This window comes from Nuphar pumila, chromosome 1 (assembly GCF_984573655.1).
Source record: "Nuphar pumila chromosome 1, dmNupPumi1.hap1.1, whole genome shotgun sequence".
Taxonomy (NCBI): Eukaryota; Viridiplantae; Streptophyta; class Magnoliopsida; order Nymphaeales; family Nymphaeaceae; genus Nuphar; species Nuphar pumila.
In genome coordinates, this window is record NC_143249.1 from 27,178,528 (window position 1) to 27,197,720 (window position 19,193).

Here is a 19,193-nt window from a genome sequence, read left to right on the forward strand (position 1 = left end):
ACTTCAAAAAAAAGGCTATCAATTTATATAGACTTACACAAGATTTTCCTTATCCATTATGGAAGCCAATGTCACAAGATAGAGCCAAACGTGGGATTATATCCCCATTTAATAGATAGATGCATTACAATATAAAGAAATACTACAAAACAACTTTCCTTCGCATTCAATTCAAGCATTACCAAGAGTAACTTGCAAATGTGATTTGATTTGGGGATATGAGAGGTTTTGAAGAGTAATTATGTCAAAATAAGGAAGGTGATGGCATTCGGTGGCAGAATAATGGGAAAAGACTTGATGGGGTAAGTTAGGGATGTGCCTTTGGTTTTTACTCATTGACGATGAATTATTTCCATGGAATTTGCATCTCTCTCCGTTTTGGAAATGGTCTGCTCTCTCACATTAATGCCTAAGAAAGTAGGCGTCCACAATGTATGGTTTGTTAGAAAACCATATATCTGAAAATGTATAAAAAATACCAACTGGGCTTGGTTGATAGGAGCTGTCAGTGCACGTCGCCTTGCAGTGGGAGGTTGCAGATTCAAAACCCAATGTTATGTTGAGTAACTGGTGGGGTCTGCCTAACCTCAGTTTGCCTATCTAAAGAAAAAAAGAAGTATAAAAATTTAAACAATGGGTGAATTGTATAGGTCAAATAGAAAATTCAGACCTCTCTCACACTAGTTATAGAGTTTACGTCCGAATTTGAGGCAGGATACAAATCTAGACACACATGATCCTAGGTATCGCTAGTTGGATCTGGATTTGACTTCAGCTTTTTTCCATGTCAAGCTAAATATAAGTATATAACTACGGATTTGGTTATGCAGTATCCCATCGGGTTGGATCTAGTAATGCAAACATCCCAACTGAATCTGATCCATTTACACACACAAGAGAGAGAGAGAGAGAGAAAGAGAGAGAGAGAGAGAGAGAGAGAGAGAGAGAGAGCATTCACCATTCAACATTACCAAAATACATCCAACAGAATATTGGATGGGAGAGAAACATAAGAGCAAAACAGCCACAATCTAGATGGTGATTGTGCATAGTTCAGAGAGAGAGAGAGAGAGAGAGAGAGAGAGGATGTGCCTTTGTTTTGTTTATTTATGACATGTTAGGATATATCACTAGAAAGCGGGTTTCTGCAAATTTAAAGGTCTGTTTGGGAGAGGATAGCTGGGGTAGAAAAGATGGAATCCACAAATTTGTAAAGACAACAGTCAGAGTTTGTGGAATTAGTAAATTCTACTTACTTGTTTGGGAGTGTTCTCAGTTCCGTGGCAATATATAATTGTCATTTCCTACATTAGGTTGTTTAGGAGACATTTGAAAAGTGCAAAATAGTTCGAGTACCCGTTGCCAAGTCTGTCTAGAGGTGGTCAACAGGTCGGGCAGCCTAGCAGTCTAAACCAACCTGGCTCACCTAGGGGTGGGTATCAAGCCTGCTCGGCCAGGCCCAAGCCCATTTAGAGCTCGACCCAATGGGTTTTAAGCTCAGCTCGGTTCTTAATGGGCTCGGGTTTGAAGAGCAGCCCACGACTTGGCCCATTGACTCGGAGGTTCATTCAGCCCGACCTAAACCCATTTTTAAGTTATTTTCGAATGAAGTTTATAAATTAATTTTTATGATACCAAAAGTAATTAATTAAATGGAAGATTAATGCATACATCTAATTATCTTTTTATTTTTCATATAATCAATACAATTAATTAGGTAAATAGTAATAATTACCAAGTTGCTATATATGCAATCAGCTACTAAAAAATTAATTAGGTAGCTTAGGTCCATCAGGTCGGTCCGCTAACCCCTTGTGCTGACCTGACCTAGCCCATGTATATAATGGGTCGGGTTCCGGCTCAATAGCTAACGGGTCAGGACCTAAAACCTTGACGCAAACCCTGCTTGGTGGGCCGGGTTGGCTTGTCCCACTAGGTCGCCCGGCTCATTGCTCACCCCTAGGCTCACCACTAGTCAAGGTTCAAACCAGGGTTTTAGGCTCTGGCTCATTAACTACTTATATAGTGGGTCGGGCTCGAGTTGGCCCACGGGCTATAGTGAACTGACCCCGATGGGTTTGAGATAGCTAAATATTGGATATGATTAGTCTTTGAATTTATCACATATTAACTGTCATAAGCACCACATTAAAGAACTTATAATGATAACATTAAATCAAGTAGAGATTATCATGTGTTTTTAATACATTGATAATTAATATTTATTTTGCCGAGGTTTTCTCAATATTTTTGTGAAGACAGATAGTTTCTTCGTCTCAACAAGAAATAACAGATCTAAAAAGATATTTGTGACATTTGGCATGCATGCACTTGATTTTCCAATACACGTTATCCGCTTCATTTTGCTCGGTAGCTCCAAAAGATTAACGGCCTGTTTGGAATCTTGGCGTTGGGATGGGCGTTCATGCATTTGGTGGTCCCGAGGTAAAATGTTAGTCAAACTACCTTAGTGGTCCTGTTTGAAATCTCGGCATTTGGATGGAAAGTGTGGCCCTTTCTCCTTGGATTTGACAGCTGCCACTTCTTCAAATACATAAACTCCATAAACGCCCATCCCAACTACAGATTCCAAACAGCCCTAACTACAATTCAACTGGTTTTACTTTTTCTATGTCAATACTAGAGTCCCTTGCATGCAGAGTTAACCTGTGAAAAATGCATGAAATATGTTGCATTTTCACTGGCCCTTACCGCTGCAACACAAACTGTGGACTCATTTTTGCCAAGAAAACGTACGAGCCTCGTTTGGTGGCACTTGGTTTCTATGAAAGGTGGCTCATGCCGTAGAGCCTCCTTCCTTGACAGGCAAACATGCCTTCAATGGGAAACGGTGGAATTAATATAGCCTTACAATTGTTGTCAAATCTATTAGGTAAAGAATAAAGGGAAACCATATATATATAGATATATATTAGGTGTCATGCGCATTATATGGTAATACGATGCACATTTTTGGACATAATAAATACACATTATACGTTTACCAAAGTTCAAGGGTGTAAGGCACAACATATGGCAATACAATACACATTTTTAGGCATAATTAAATGCACACTACATATTCACAAACTGTAAGAGTCTCCAAATACTCATTTGGCTTTAATTTTAATGTGGAGTTTGGTGGCCTGTACCAAAATTGCAAGCCTCGTGTTCTGCAACATTGTTTATGGATGGTAAGTTGAAAAGTCATTGACAACTGTAACCCATTTGGTCTTTTTCTTTTTTTTATAACCCCAAGAAACCACACCCAGCATGACCTGACCTCACCGTGCTAGTTCATCTCGCCATAACCATCGTACTGGGCGGCCTAAAACTCCGACGCTAATAACACCCCGTCCTTGAGGCCTAATTCCACTTGGAGTTTCCTTCTGCTCCAACAGCTCCAGTGATTTCGAGTAGTCTATTGTAGTGCATAGCCAAGAACCTCATAATTCTCAACAGCGTACCATAGCAATTCTTTCATTAATAGGGATGTCAATGGATCATATCTGGATTCAGACTTTGGATTCGGTAGCAAATTCCATATATTCATATTTAAAAACTTCAAAATCCAATTCAGATCCAAATAACATCATAATCCACCCATAGCAAACCAGTTAACTCTTATGTTACAAAGACACGGGTACAAACAACTTTAGTTTGAGATGAGTTTGAAATTGGTTCGGTAAGTTGAGACTTCATGAATCAAATGTCTGTCTGACATGACCTTTCCCACCAACTTCATTAGTTGGATTATGGAGCTGGTCTCTTGGGCCAAAATTGCGGTATCCGTTAGCGGTTCATTGTTTGAGATAAAATGTAGCCTTCGTCAAGGCTGCCCTCTCTCATCCCTATTACTTAATGTGGTGGGTGAGGCCCAAAATGTCATGTTCAAGAAGACCTTGGCTTCTACATTTCTTCAACAACTCCCCCATTGACGGACCAGACGTCAATTGGTTATGAAAAGGAATGGTATGAGGATTCGATCCCTCGACTCGGGCACAATTTTTGGCATGGACCTTGCTAATTGGTTATGTTAATACTCTTGATCATATATCAAAACATGGGGTGTGCGGTCTCCAAATCGATGTTCTATGTGTGAGAATGACTTCGAGACATTTGAACAAATGTTCTGGTCATGTCCTTTCTTTCAAAAGAATTTCAAGTCAACATGGAGGGACCTGAACATGACAGTACATTCATACACAAGCCTTAGGGCTTGTTTGATGGATTGTCCAGAATTGGACAAAATCAACAAAAAAAATGAACAGAACAATAGTTGTTTGGATTGTACTAGGATGCTGTGTTCCAAATGTCCGTTGTTTGATGATGATGTGCACACAACTTTATAAATGTCTAGCATCATAACAACATTTATAGTTTAATTACAATAACTAAGCAAACTTGTAGTTTAAAAAACAACTAAAGTCGAAAAGAGATCATTTGATCGAATGACAACAAACAATAACGATGCAACACAGAGATGATCAAATGAACAGATTAAACAACAAAAATTCTGAAAAAAAAAAACAATGATGTAGCATAGAGTTGATCAAATGGACAAATTAAACACCAAATTTTTTGAAAACAAACAAACAATAACGATTTAACATAGAGATTATCAAATGAACAAATTAAACACCAAAAAATCTAAAAAAAAAAACAATAACAAAAGAACTGAAACTACCCAAACACCAATTCGTCCATCATTGTCTTCTCAGCTCAAGTGGCCCCTGGATTGTGAAGGCAGGAGATCGCCACCGCCGTCTGCATCGCTGGTTCATTCGTCGCCTTCCAATCGGGGTTAATGAAACATGTCACGTGCCCCTTGATATTGAAACTAAAACCGCCAAAGAAAACAAATGAAAACGAAAAACCAATCAATTAAAACACGAAAAAAGCCAAAAATTCCTAGAAACCCAAAACCCTAATCGGAAAGTTTTGCAGGTTTCTGGCGGCCTTTCTAACCAATGGTCCGGCTTGCCCAAATACGTATCTTAAGAAGAAGAAGAAAAAAGAAAGAAGAAGGGAGGGAGAGAGAAAGAACCGTAGGTGTCGCTGGTGACCTTGTCAGTTGTTGTTGCCCTCGCTTGGACTGCATGAGAGAGAAAGAGTTGGGGGTACACCCCTCTTTCGATTTTTTTTTTAAGTTTGTTCTGTTGGTGTATTTGCAAAAACAAACTGGAATGCAAATATGTACCAGTAGACATCATGGATGCAACGTACGGGTGCTCGACGTTCTCCTCAACCTATCGACGCCCACAATGAGCCCAAGCCTAATTAGGTCGATGGTGAGCAGAACTATGAACCCTGTATTTGAAAGAAGATGATGCATCTTATGGTTATTCTCATAATGCAACCAGACCCCTTCTTATAGGCTTCTAAAAGAAGCCTGTAGTGGGAGGCTGAAATTGGTGGTTATCACTATCAGTGGTTGCCATATACGTGCAGTTGCACCAACTGCCCTGTAACTCCACCCCATATACCTATGTCAAATCGGGTCACATCAAGTTGGATCTGATTCATATTTCAACATTCTCCCACTTGACATGGAAAAACATTATATCAAAGTTTTAATATTATCTTGATTCAATTTTCATGAGGATTTGCATGTTGTCCTTTATCACAATAATGAATCATATGAATCACGGAGATGAACACCTCTTTATGAAATGCATATTTTCATGTACTATAATATAATTCATTAACAATACTTTAGTATGTTAAGATTATCACTATGAATAGGTTGGTCTCTAACCCATTCTATTGGTCCTTTAATATTGTTATTCTATTATTCATTCTAATCAAATGAGAGATTCTTTATGCAAAATCAACAATACATAAAGTCATAGAGAATTAATTAATTTTTATAAATATGATCACATAATGTATTGTCATACATCAAAAGGAATAAAAAAGACCCATCTCCTTTACATGTTGAGAATACAATCTCGGTGCTAGCCCTTTAGTAAGAAAATTCATAGTAATTTCTTTCGTACCAATTATATCAATACATATCAGATGATTTTCAGTCCTTTCTTTGACAACAAAATATTTTAACTCCATGTGTCGACACGAGGTTGAGCTCTTGTTGTTATTTGAAAAGGACATGACTGTTTCATTATCACAAAAGATCTCTAGTGGTCTCTAATAGAATCCACAATACCAAGACCCATAATGAAGTTTTTTATCCAAATGACCTTAGATGAAGTCTCATATAGAGCAATAAATTCTGCCTCCATGGTATGAGCAACAGTTGTGGATTGTTTTACACTTTTTCATGAGATGGCACCACATGTTAATAGGAAGATGTATCCAGTAGTAAATTTTATACCGTCGAGACATCCTCCTAAGTTCGCATCAGAGTATTTAATGACCTCTAGGTGGTCAACTTTTTTATAGGTTAACATGTAGTTCTTCGTTCCTTATAAATAGTGTATGACCTTCTTCACTGCCTTTCAATGTGCAATGCCTGAATTTGACTGACATCTACCAAGCATTCACACAACAAATACTATATCATATTATGTGCAGGTCTGCACATACTGCAAACTCCCAACTACTGAAGTATATGAGACAGTTGTTATATGAGACTTTTCATTATCATCATAAGGACAGTCTTTTAAGCTCAATTTATCCTCTTTTACTATTGGTGTCAAACCAGAAGAATAATTCTTCATCACATATCTTTTAAGAACTTTAAAGATATATGATTTCTAAGAAAAGCTAAGGGCACCCTTTATTTTGTTACGATGGATCTCAATTTCAATGACATATGTGGCCTCACCCATGTTCTTCATATAGAAATGAGAGGAATTAAAATATTTTATCTCATATAGTAAACTCAAATAATTAGTCGCAAGAAGAATATCATCAACATATAAAACCAAAATTATGAACTTACTCCCACTAGTCTTAATATAAATGCACCAATCAATAATGTTTTCAGTGAATCCAAAGTTCATAATTACCTAATTGAACTTTTTATACCACTGACAAGAGGCCTGTTTAAGTTCATAAATTAACTTCTTCAATTTGCAAACTAAATGATTCAAGTCATCTACACTGAAACTAGGAGGTTGTTGCATGTATATCTCCTCTTCCAAATTCCTATTCAGGAAGGTAGTTTTCGCATCCATCTGATGTAGCTCTAAATCAAAATGAGCTACGAGAGCCATAATTATCCTCAATGATTCCTTAGTTTAGACAGGAGAAAAAGTCTCATTATAATCAATGCCCTCTGTTTATGTAAAACTTTTTGCAACAAGCGTAGCCTTATACCTCTCCACTTGATCTTTAAAGTCTGTCTTGATCTTAAAGACTCATTTACAATCAACAGAAAAAGGTACAAGATCCTACACTTGGTTTTTTGCCATAGAGTCAATTTCTTATTTTATGGCATTGATCCAATATGTTGATCTTTTACTTTTAATGGCTTCTGCAAAGGTGAATAAATCATTATCAATATCTCTAAAATTATTAGACTCTTAAAAATACACCACATAGTCCGGATGGATAGCAGATTTTCTAGTTCTCGCAGACCTCCATACAGGTGCTACAGGTGGTTCAAAATAAACTTTTGTATCTTGTTGTTGTTGTATATCTTCATCAACAACTTGCTCTATTTGAGATTGATGTTCATTGATCGGACTTTTCCTGACATTATTCAAATGGACAATGATAGGAAAAACAAGGTCTTTATCCTTCACATGTATAGAACCTGAATCTTGCATGTTCTCAAAATTAATATTTTGAGATGTATTTATCCCAATAGAACAATTTTTAATAAATCTTGTTTTATCTGTTTTCATTATCTATGGTGTATGAGATGAATAATAAAACCTAAAACCCTTTGACCTTTTTGGATAACAATAACAAATCCACTAGTCGCCTGGTTGATATTTTGGAATACTCTTTTTAAAACAATTATTTTCAATAAAACTTTGGAAAATCGTCAACCAAAAATATAAAAACCGACTTTCCACAAAGTGGTAAGTACGGGTCGATCCTCAGGGAACAGGAATTAAACACAATATTTCTATAAAATTCAATTTATTAATGCCAAATGTCAACCTACAATTACAAAGTTAATACAAATACAATTAAACACTAAAAGAAAAGTAAACAAGCAATCAGTCTTCTGCTCCACACCAAGGGTATTTCCGTCGTTTCGCCACTTAAAGAATCTTCTCACTTGGACAATATCCCTGGACACTAAATATGTTTTTCAACCTAAAAATGCAGAAAAATACAAAGTTAGTTTTCTATTCTAATAACGAAAACAATAACTAAGACTAGTTCTAATTTTACGAAAATTGTAAAGCAAATACTAGTTATCAAGCAAAAATTAACTAAAATACTAAATTAATGCTAAAATTAATTAAATTAACTCTACTAATGCTGTATGATGATGATGCAACTCCTAAAATGCAGAAACTACTAAAAACAAATCTAAAAGGCCGAAATTAAGAAAATTACGAAACTGCCCCTAACTAGTGTAAAATAGCATTCTGACAGGTTATCGGAAAACCACTGTTTGACAGGGCAAACGAGGTCCGATTCTCCCGAAATTTGTTCTGTTCTGCAACTGACAGATTAAACAATTTGACAGTTTTTACAGAATTGAAAAACAGTATCTGGAACTCCAGATATAAGCGTTTCAAATCTGGGAAAAATCAGGATATCGTCAGTCCTGTAATTTAAAATCCAGAAAAAGCGGTTTTCACAAATCGCTTAAAAATCAAACCAAATCAACTCCGAATGAACTGAAATTTGGTCTGCAGTTAAATAACACGTTAATAAAGTGAATAGAAGAAAAAAATTTGGAAAACACAGAATTTTTGCTCAGAAAATAATTCTGTTGCGACAGGGCAAAAATCTGGTTTTTATTTGAGTGCACTATTCACTTTATGAACCTATTTACCCCCTATCAAATGTAATCTACACCTAATGCAATCTAAATGACACTGTATAACAGTGTATATGCAGATGAATATTAGGAAAACACTAAATGCACGACGAACAAAATACTACAAGCAGTTTATGACTAGAACGAAGTTAACTAACAATGGAAATGCAACTATGCTCAATAATAAAATACAATCTAACTACTAAGTTAACTAATATCTAACTATCATTCAAACCACAATGAAACACATTTCATACACACTAAATAAATATGCTATACGTACACACACTTCTACACTAAAACTAAATTAGATAAATAAACTAATTAATATAGAAATCAAAAGAAATAATAAGAAATGACTTACTTAACTAAAGAACGAAGGCTAAGGTTAGGTTTCACTTGGTTGACTCGACTAGGATCGGTTTCGACTTGAGTAGGTTCAGTTTGGGTTTGGATGCACTCGGATGGGATTAGGTAGGCTCGATTTGACTAGGTTGAAAGAGATAGGTTCGAGCTAAGGTTGACTCACTAATTGGATTCGGTTTTGAGTTACCTTAATCAACTAGGTTCGGTTGACTTAGGTGGACTCGGTTTGACCTTAGTTAAGGTTGGGTTGGGTTTGGCTAAGGTTGACTCGATCTCGGATTAGGGCTAGGTCTAGGTTTTGTTTTGACTTTGACTTAGTCAACTAGGCTCGAGTTGACTTAGGCTCGACTAAGTTGGACCCAGCTTAGGGTTTGACTAGGCTCAAAGGGCTAAGGTAAGCTCGGGTTGACTCACTAGGTTTAGACTTTGACTTGGGCTAGGCTAGGTTTTGACTAGACTCAAAGGGGGGTGTAGACTAGGGGTTGACTCGACCTAGGCTCGGTTTGACTAGGTTAGGTCTAGACTAAAGTAGTAACCTCCTAATTAAGCTACAATTAATCCAAAGTTCACGATTTTAATGGAGGAGGTTGGAAAAAGGAATGTAATCATTACCAATGTTCAAACTTTGAAATGCTTGGGATTCTCAAAAATCGCCCCATTTAAAGAGGGAGTTACACTCCTTAATTGCCTTTAATGCCTTTTTGGAAATCTGAAAAGACCAATCTAAAAATCCACGATTTTTGCTTTTCAAGATGGAATTAAAATGCTTTTAATGCTCTATGAAAATCGTGTAACCTAGATTGGAATTTTGGGTTTAATTGCAAAACACTTTCCAAAGTTAAGGAGTAACTCCTTCATTAATGCACATTCAAAATTCAAATCTTCCTTAAATGCCTCACACGATTTTTGAAGAATATCCTTTTTCCAAAAGCTTTCCAATTTTCAATTACTTTAATTACCTCCCTTCTCAAAAATCGCCAACTTCAATGGATGCTACTTTCTAAACTAATAGACTTAATTATACCTAGGGAACAAAAGAACATAAATGGAAAATCGATTTCCTAGGAGTTAATGCTAACCTAATTCCAAAACTTACCTAAATACAACCCTAAAAACGGCTAAAGCAATAAACCCTAATACATTGAACCTAGACACCTTCCTAACTCAACTAATGACCATTAAGATTTTCTAAAAATCGACCAAGAGCTCAAGGAGAGCTCTAATGGCTGCCGCCCACCTTGGGGAAGAAGAAGAACTACACGAAAATAAAAAAAAAAATATATAAAATTATAAACTAACGAAAAGCAATAAAACCAAGTAACTACTATTTTGATAAAACTAAGTTAGAAAATACTAAAAATGACTCCTAATTACACAAAGGCTAACAATAACATCACTATGCTGGACTTAAAATCATAAAAATAAAATAAAGAAAACTTGATTTTTATAATTTTCAATAATACACTCAAACACCAAAACGAAAAATAATTAAAACAATTAAGTAAATCAATCCTAAAACAATGGAACGACTAACACCAATTTATGCTACTGTTAACACACTAAACACACAGCAAGCAACACAACTTACTACTCTAAACCCCATTTTAACAAAAATATAAAGATCGGCTAGAATATCCCTAGCCGATTTTTTTTTTCTTTTTTTAAAAATAAAATCAAAACGAAACACACGCACAACCCACTACTTAGAATAAACTAAAATGAAATTTTCGAATGAGATTTTCAGCAACACAATACAAGACACAAGCTGGACAAAACAAAAATAGCAAAACAGAAAAAATATTTTTGTAGAAATCAAGAATCGGCTAGAAAAAGTCTAGCCGATTTTTCTTCTTTTCAAGCAAAAACAACACCCAAACAAACCTAACGACTAAGATGAATCAAAATGAAATTTGTGTCTGAGATTTTCTAAAAAGAAAACACCTATAACACGCTGGAAACAAAAACCCAAATCGACTAGAAAAGCCTCTTGCCGATTTGCACGTTTTAGATAAAAACGATGGAAAAACACAAATCGAATACACAACCAATGAAAGAAAACCTAATCTAACGTGCTGGTCTGTGCACGCATGCTATTCTAAGGTTGAAATAAAAAGAAAAACAAGAAACATACAGAAAATAACAAAACAAAAACCACACACACAAATCGGTTTTATCTAGAAGAGAAGGAAGAAGAAGACCTACCTTTTGGAAGATCCGACGACCGGGGGGGTGAAGAAGAGCGGACCGTGGCTGGATGTAGACGTCTTCTACAGTTCAAGGATGCTGTACTTCACCAAAAACGGCACCTATTGCAGCTGCTACACGTTGGAGATCCACCGATGATGGCATGTGAGCCGATTCGCGATCGGAGGGTGTAGAAAGCCGGATGGAGGTAGGGCCGGCTCACCTTGGTGGTGTGTTGCGCACTCCCGCCCAAGGTTAATGGTCTCCACCTCTGCTACACCTGCAAAAGTACAGAAAAATGGTGAAAAGACAGCAAGGAATAAGAAAGAAAAGAAAAGAAACCAAAGAAAGCTTGAAAATATGCTTGAAAATCAAGCATAGGTCGATCTTCAATGGCCAACACTTGGGGAAGATGGAGAGGAAGGAGCTGCTGCTGTAGAGTCACTGTAGGGGGCGTCCAAACACAGCCAAAGACCCCTAGGGTTCTTGAAAAAAAACTATTTATAGTTTTGACATTTTTCAGAAAGAGTGTTAAAAAATAAAATATTGCTAGGCGCCACTTTCTGGGGGGTTTTTAGAAAAACTTTTTGAAATGGGTATGGATAGGTGTGTGGGTTGGGTTTTGGGCTTTCTAAGAGTTGATCCAAGGTCCAATTGACCTAATTGGGTCGGATATGGATCCGATCCACCTCGAAATCCGTGCCCAAACACTGAAATAGCCATAACTCTCTCATTTTAACTCCGATTTTTCTGAAATTCGAACCATAGCCCCTTACTATCAAAACACATCTAAACATGGGTTTAAAACCTTAAACTTGATACAAAACGCATGAAAAACTTGTTTACATGATGTGCATTTCATGCATCATCAAATACCCCCATGCTTGAATGTTTGTTAGTCCCTTAACAAACCCTAATCATGATATGCACTGAAGACAAGAAATGCTAAGCATGAATGCATAATACTACCTCACTTTCGTAGGAATCACGGTTGCATTTAGCGTATGCAACAAGCCCTTTAAACCCCTAGCTTACACTAGTGGACGAGTAAGGTCTCGTGAGGGTTTGCAGCGATGCTACCCACAAACATCAATAAAATGCAAGGATGATCTTTCAAAAATATTAGGCTCTTAAGAATGCAGTTGTAACAAATATTTCATGTAATTGACATTCTCAAAACAAGTTTAAAAATCTCATGCCTCCACAGTAAAAATTCTTTTCCTTCACTTTTCTAATATTGTAGCTAGTTCATGATTTTTCTCCGAAAGTCAAGTATTCTCATGTTTTACTCATTTATTCTCACTTGTATATTTTCTGCACAGTAATGCACCTATATACTTAAGCAATGAAAATTTTCTCATTCAGCACATTCTTTTTCTTTCATTTTCAACTTTTGATCTCTTGTGCATTCTTCTCATATGAGCACTATTTCGAATAGTCAGTTTTCGTGACCCGTGTAGCGAGCTTTGGGTCAGTGACTCCCAAGTCGGCCGACCTTAGGGCACTAGATACAGAGTATCCCTCGGACTTAATTGCTCGAGTCACTAGACCTTCTATTCTAATAGTTTACGTATAGTCTTCCTCTTGTCATGTGCAATGTCTCTATCTCTTAGGCTTTCTATGCAGTCCATGTAACAAGCTTTCGAACCGGTGGCTCCCAAGTCAGTTGGCTTTGGGGCACCAGGTGTAAAACACCTTTCAGATTCTACTTACTCGAACTACAAAGGCCACAAATATAGACTTAGACAAGAAGATGATCTCCTTCGTTATCCTTTTCGTTAAGACACTCAAACACTTCATCTCGTGTCTGAGTTCCACTACTAGGATTCACGAAGACATCAACAACTAAACGTAGCTCTATTCTTTTAAACTCATTTTTCAAATATATCTTTCCATTGCTTATTTCTTCCTCAAAACATACTGTGCATACTTATACAAAAGTGATTCAAAATTTTCTAACAATCAAATACTATCTTTTCTTTGAATTATCTCATAAACAACTACTACATTTGATTCAGTTCAGAGAAAAAAAATTTTATGAGGCTTAAAAATTTTTAAACTGTTAGATTATGCCAAAAACAATCATATATGCTACACTTTGTTCTTAAATGCCTACTTTGATTACCAGTCATACAAAAAAAAAATTGTGTATTTTTGTGTGCATGCATCTAAACCACCCCCCCCCCATGCTTGAATGACACTGTCTCTAGTGGCATACAAAATGAATAAAAATGTAATGCAAATGCACACTAAAAACACTAACAAAAATATGGGAGAAAGGATAGATACAACCTGCTTTGCTCTGAGCTTTTGAAGTTGATTTTCCTCTGATTCTTGAATTCTTTGAAAACTCTTCTCTGTACCTGGTAATTGACACACTAATTGTTAAGTTCATCCTGCATACATCAAAACACAAATTAGCACATGTGAAATGAAATACTAAATAAATAAAAACTCTGAAATGAAAAATAAATAATGTACATATGATACATCCCTCTGGTCGAATCTTCATGCCTTCGTGAGATGCACTATCTCACACTCACCATCCTGTAAGGCATCTGAAATGAATGGCTTCAGTCTTTGCCCATTTACTTTGAATGTACCTTGGGTCATAGGATCGAATAATGTCACTGCTCCATGGGGAAATACTTCTTTTACAATGTATGGACCTGTCCATCTTGATCTTAACTTCCCTGGGAATAAATGTAAACGAGAATTGTATAGCCACACTTTCTGATCTGGCTCAAACACTTTTCTGACAATATACTTATCATGAAATGCTTTAGTGCGAGCTTTGTATAATTTGGCATTCTCATAAGCATCATTCCTGAGTTCCTCTAATTCTGAGAGCTGCAGTGCTCTCTCTTTGCCAGCCTGGGTGAGGTCAAAATTCAATTTCTTTATAGCCCAGTACGCTCTATGCTCTAGCTCGACAGGAAGATGGCATGCTTTCCCGAATACAAGGCGATACGGAGACATGCCAATGGGAGTCTTGAATGCAGTTCTATATGCCCAAAGTGCATCATCTAAGCGCTGGGACCAATCCTTGCGGTCCGGACGAACTGTCTTTTCTAAAATTCGCTTAATCTCCCTATTGGACACTTCAACCTGTCCACTAGTCTGCGGATGATATGGAGTGGTGAATCTATGATTGACAGAATATCTTCTCAGCAGAGAAGCTATCTGAACATTCCTAAAATGCTTGCCACCATCGCTAATCATCGCACGTGGCACTCCAAAACGACTGAAAATGTTGTGCTTAATGAACTTAAGCACTACTCTGTGATCATTGGTCTTGGTTGCCACAGCCTCGACCCACTTGGACACATAATCAACCGCCACCAGAATATATAAATTTCCGAATGAGGGCGGAAATGGTCCCATGAAATCAATGCCCCAAACATCAAAAATTTCGACTATCAAAATCGGCAGCAAGGGCATCATGTCCCTCTTGGACATGTTTCCAATCTGCTGACATCGCAGGCATCGCCTACAGAACTCATGAGCGTCCCTGTGGAGTGTGGGCCAATAAAATCCTGACTGCAAAACCTTTGCAGCCGTCTTCCTACTACTAAAATGCCCTCCACAGGCTAACGAATGGGAAAAATTCAAAATGGATTGGTATTCCTCCTCCGGAACGCATCTCCTAATGATCTGATCTGCACAGTATTTGAACAACTCCGGTTCATCCCAATAATAGTGTCTCACCTGAGATAGGAACCTCTCACGCTCATTCTTGTTCCAATGCTCAGGTATCTGCCTCGAAACCAGATAGTTCACAATATCTGCAAACCAGGGTAACTGCGATGTACTGACTGACATGATCTGCTCGTCGGGGAAAAAATCACTGATCGGTCTCTGATCCTGCGTGGTCTCCACGATCAGTCTGGAAAGATGGTCTGCTACTACATTCTCGCTTCCCTTCTTATCTCGAATCTCGAGATCAAACTCCTGTAGTAATAGGACCCAACGAATTAATCTCGGTTTGGTGTCTTTCTTATTCAACAAATATTTCAATGCAGAATGATCAGAATAGACAACCACCTTCGAACCGAGTAAATAGGACCTAAATTTATCCAATGCGAAAACTACCGCAAGTAGTTCCTTCTCTGTCGTAGTATAATTCATCTGGGCATCAGACAGAGTTCTACTCGCATAGTAGATCACATAGGGCTTCCTATCAATGCGTTGTCCTAAAATGGCCCCCATAGCATAATCAGATGCATCGCACATAATCTCAAATGGAAGAGTCCAATCTGGAGGTCTCAAAATAGGTGCAGTAATCAAGGCCTCTTTGAGAATCTCAAAGGCCTTCATACAATCCTCACCGAAAACAAAGGGCTGGTCTTTCTCCAATAACGTGCAAAGCGGTCGAGAGATTTTGCTGAAATCTTTTATGAACCGCCTGTAAAATCCCGCATGCCCTAAAAATGATCGAATCTGCCTCACAGAGGTGGGTGGAGTCAAACGAGAAATGGATTCCACCTTCGCTTTGTCAACCTCAATACCCCGCTTAGACACAATGTGTCCAAGTACAATCCCCTCCTGAACCATAAAATGACTCTTTTCCCAACTCAGGGCGAGATTGGTCTCCACACACCTACTCAGTACTCGAGCAAGTTTATGGAGGCAATCTTCAAAAGAAGAGCCATACACTGAAAAGTCGTCCATAAAAACTTCCATCACATCATCAATCATGTCCGAGAAGATAGCAAGCATGCACCTCTGAAAAGTAGCCGGGGCATTACAGAGCCCAAAAGGCATACGTCTAAATGCGAAGGTGCCATAAGGACATGTAAACGTGGTCTTCTCTTGGTCGTCAGGATGGACAGCTATCTGATTGTATCCTGAATATCCGTCTAGAAAGCAGTAGTAGCTCTGTCCTGCGAGTCGCTCTAAGATCTGATCAATGAATGGCAATGGGAAATGATCTTTCCTAGTTGCCACATTCAACTTCCTATAATCGATGCAGACTCGCCATCCTGTAGTGGTCCTCATCGGAATTTTCTCACCCTTCTCATTCTCAACCACAGTGAGTCCTGACTTCTTTGGCACAACTTGAATCGGACTGACCCACTGACTATCAGAAATAGGGTAAATGATTCCGGCATCCAACCACTTCACCACCTCTTTCTTCACCACTTCCTTCATGTTGGGATTTAGCCTTCTCTGCATATCCCTAAATGGCTTGATTTCCTCATTACAATGGATCCTATGCATGCAGAATGAAGGATCAATCCCCTTTAGATCAGCAACTCCCCATCCAATCGCTGCCTTGTGCTCTCGAAGAATAGTCAGTAATTTCTGTTCCTGCTCCTCAGTGAGCAAGGACGAGATGATCACAGGCAGAGTCTCATCATCTCCGAGGTATGCATACTTGAGTGAATTCGGTAAGGGTTTCAACTCAAGTTTCGGAGGTGACTCGATCGACGATTTGGCGGGGGTCTCCGCAAGTGGTGGAAGAGGTTCCCTGACTGCTCCCCAAGGTGGTCTCTCCGACGACACTCTAGACACATCTACACTATCTACACCTCTATTCTTCTCTATATGGTACAAATCTAAAGAATCCTCAGTAATGTACAACTCGGGCTGCTCCTCCACTAACTCCTGTGCAATGTCTACATGAAAGCAGTCCATGTCTCCTGCTGGTCCCATCGCGGCATTGAAAATATTCAGCTTTACCTTCCTATTGCCGAATGAGAGATCCATGGCTCCGGTCCTACAGTTGATGCATGCATTGGCAGTCGCCAAGAATGGTCTGCCTAAAATAATCGGAGTCTGGTGCTGGCTGTCTACTCCTTCCATATCAAGGATAATGAAATCGACTGGAAAATAAAAGTCATCCACTTTAACTAGCACGTCCTCCAAGACACCTCTCGGTACCTTGACGGAACGATCTGCCAGTTGAAGTGTAATCGGAGTCGATCTCATCTCACCTAGCCTGAAAGAATCAAAGAAATATCCGGGCAGAATGTTCACGCTTGCTCCAAGATCGAGCAATGCGCGTTCTATCCGGATGTTCCCTATAGTACAAGCAATGATAGGGGCTCCAGGGTCCTTGAGCTTTGGTGGTGTCTGATGCTGAAGTACTGAACTCACCTGCTCAGTCAGATGGACCCTGTTAGGAACTCGCTCTCTGGATTTCCTCTTTTGCGTACATAGCTCCTTCAGGAATTTGGCATAAGCCGGCACCTGCTGAATAGCATCGAGCAAAGGTAGGTTGATCTGTACATGCTTGAAGATATCAAGCATGTCCTGGATCTTCGCACCTTGCTTCCCTCTATAACCAGGAGACTCTAATGCTTTGGGATAGGGTGGTGGGGGAATATACTCTGCTGGCTCCTCCTCTTTGCGAGAAGGCTCACTCCTATCCTTCTTCTTCTCTGAGGATAAAGATGATGAAGGTGATGATAGGGATGGGGATGATGATTGAGCCGACGTAGGTGAAGCAATGGTCTCTGGCTCCTCTATCTTCTCTCTACTCTCAACGTGATACTCATGTCCACTCCTCAAGGCCATAACTGATTTAGCCTGCTGCTGTGTCTCAGTATGAAATAGGCCTCCAGTCATCTGGTCCTTACCCTTCGGGTTCATGACAGCCTGACTCGGCAATGTACCCTCGGGTCTCCTACTAATAGCCTCAGCTAACTGTCCCATTTGCGACTCTAACTTCGCAATGGACTGCGTATGCGAGCTCAAAATCTGACTACACTTCTCGAAGGCGTTCTGATTAGAGGTTTTCACCTCTTGAAATGCCTGGAGAAGTCTCTCCTCAAAAGATGTCTGCGGGGCAGACTCCTGCTGAATCGGGGAAGGAACTGAAGAAGAAGAAGACTGAGAATAGTTCGGTCTTTGAAATGGCTGAGTAAAAGATGACTGCCGAACTGGCTGAGAGGAAGAAGGCATCTGTATAGAAGACTGTGGATTCTTCCAAGAAAAATTGGGATGGTTACGCCAACCCGGATTATATGTCGATGAAAATGGGTTATTTGGCGGTCTGACGTAACCCTGAGCTGCCTGAACTTGTTCTTGAACAAATTCAGGGTACTGAGCTGCCGAAGGGCACTCAGTGATCTCGTGTGTCGGACTGGCACAAAGAGTACACACCTGCTGTGTAGTGGATGGTCCTGAGAGAAGCTGGTCCAGCTTCTGAGCAATCATGTCTACTTTACACTGCAGTGCAGTAGATGGACCAATCTCAAGAACGCCAGCTTTCTTCTGAATGCTGGGTGTGGCTCTATCAGAATGAGAGCTCGAAGCATGGTGGAGTGAATTCTCGGCCAATGTATCAAATAGCCTCCATGCTTCGTCCTCGCTCTTCAGCATGAATGTCCCACCGCATGAAGAGTCGATCATCTGACGATTCTTGTCAGACAATCCATCATAGAAACTCTGCACCAGTTGCCATTTCGGCACCTGATGATGGGGGCATTTCCTGAGGAGATCCTTCATTCTCTCCCAGGTCTCATGAAAGCGCTCACCATCTAGCTCTGAAAAGCTAGTGATGGCTCTACGATATTGGTTCGTGCGACCAATGGGAAAGTATTTCCGAAGAAACTCCTGTTGCAACTGATCCCAGGACTCTATTTCTACAGAATCTAAGGACTTTAGCCAATACTTGGCTTTGTCCTTCAATGAAAAAGGGAATAGAGTCAACCTCAACGCATCATCATCGAAATTCTGTATCTTAACAGTAGAACAGATTTCGAGGAATTCATCTAAGTGTCGATAGGGA

General features: G+C 39.0%; 1 non-coding gene across 1 annotated transcript; it reads left to right on the top strand.

The window, feature by feature from the left end:
* Positions 1–18,872: 18,872 nt before the first annotated feature.
* LOC149848480 (small nucleolar RNA R71) lies at positions 18,873–18,975 on the top strand. The gene has a single exon (XR_016426506.1). It is a non-coding gene; the product is annotated as a small nucleolar RNA R71 (small nucleolar RNA).
* The last annotated feature ends 218 nt before the right edge of the window (positions 18,976–19,193 follow it).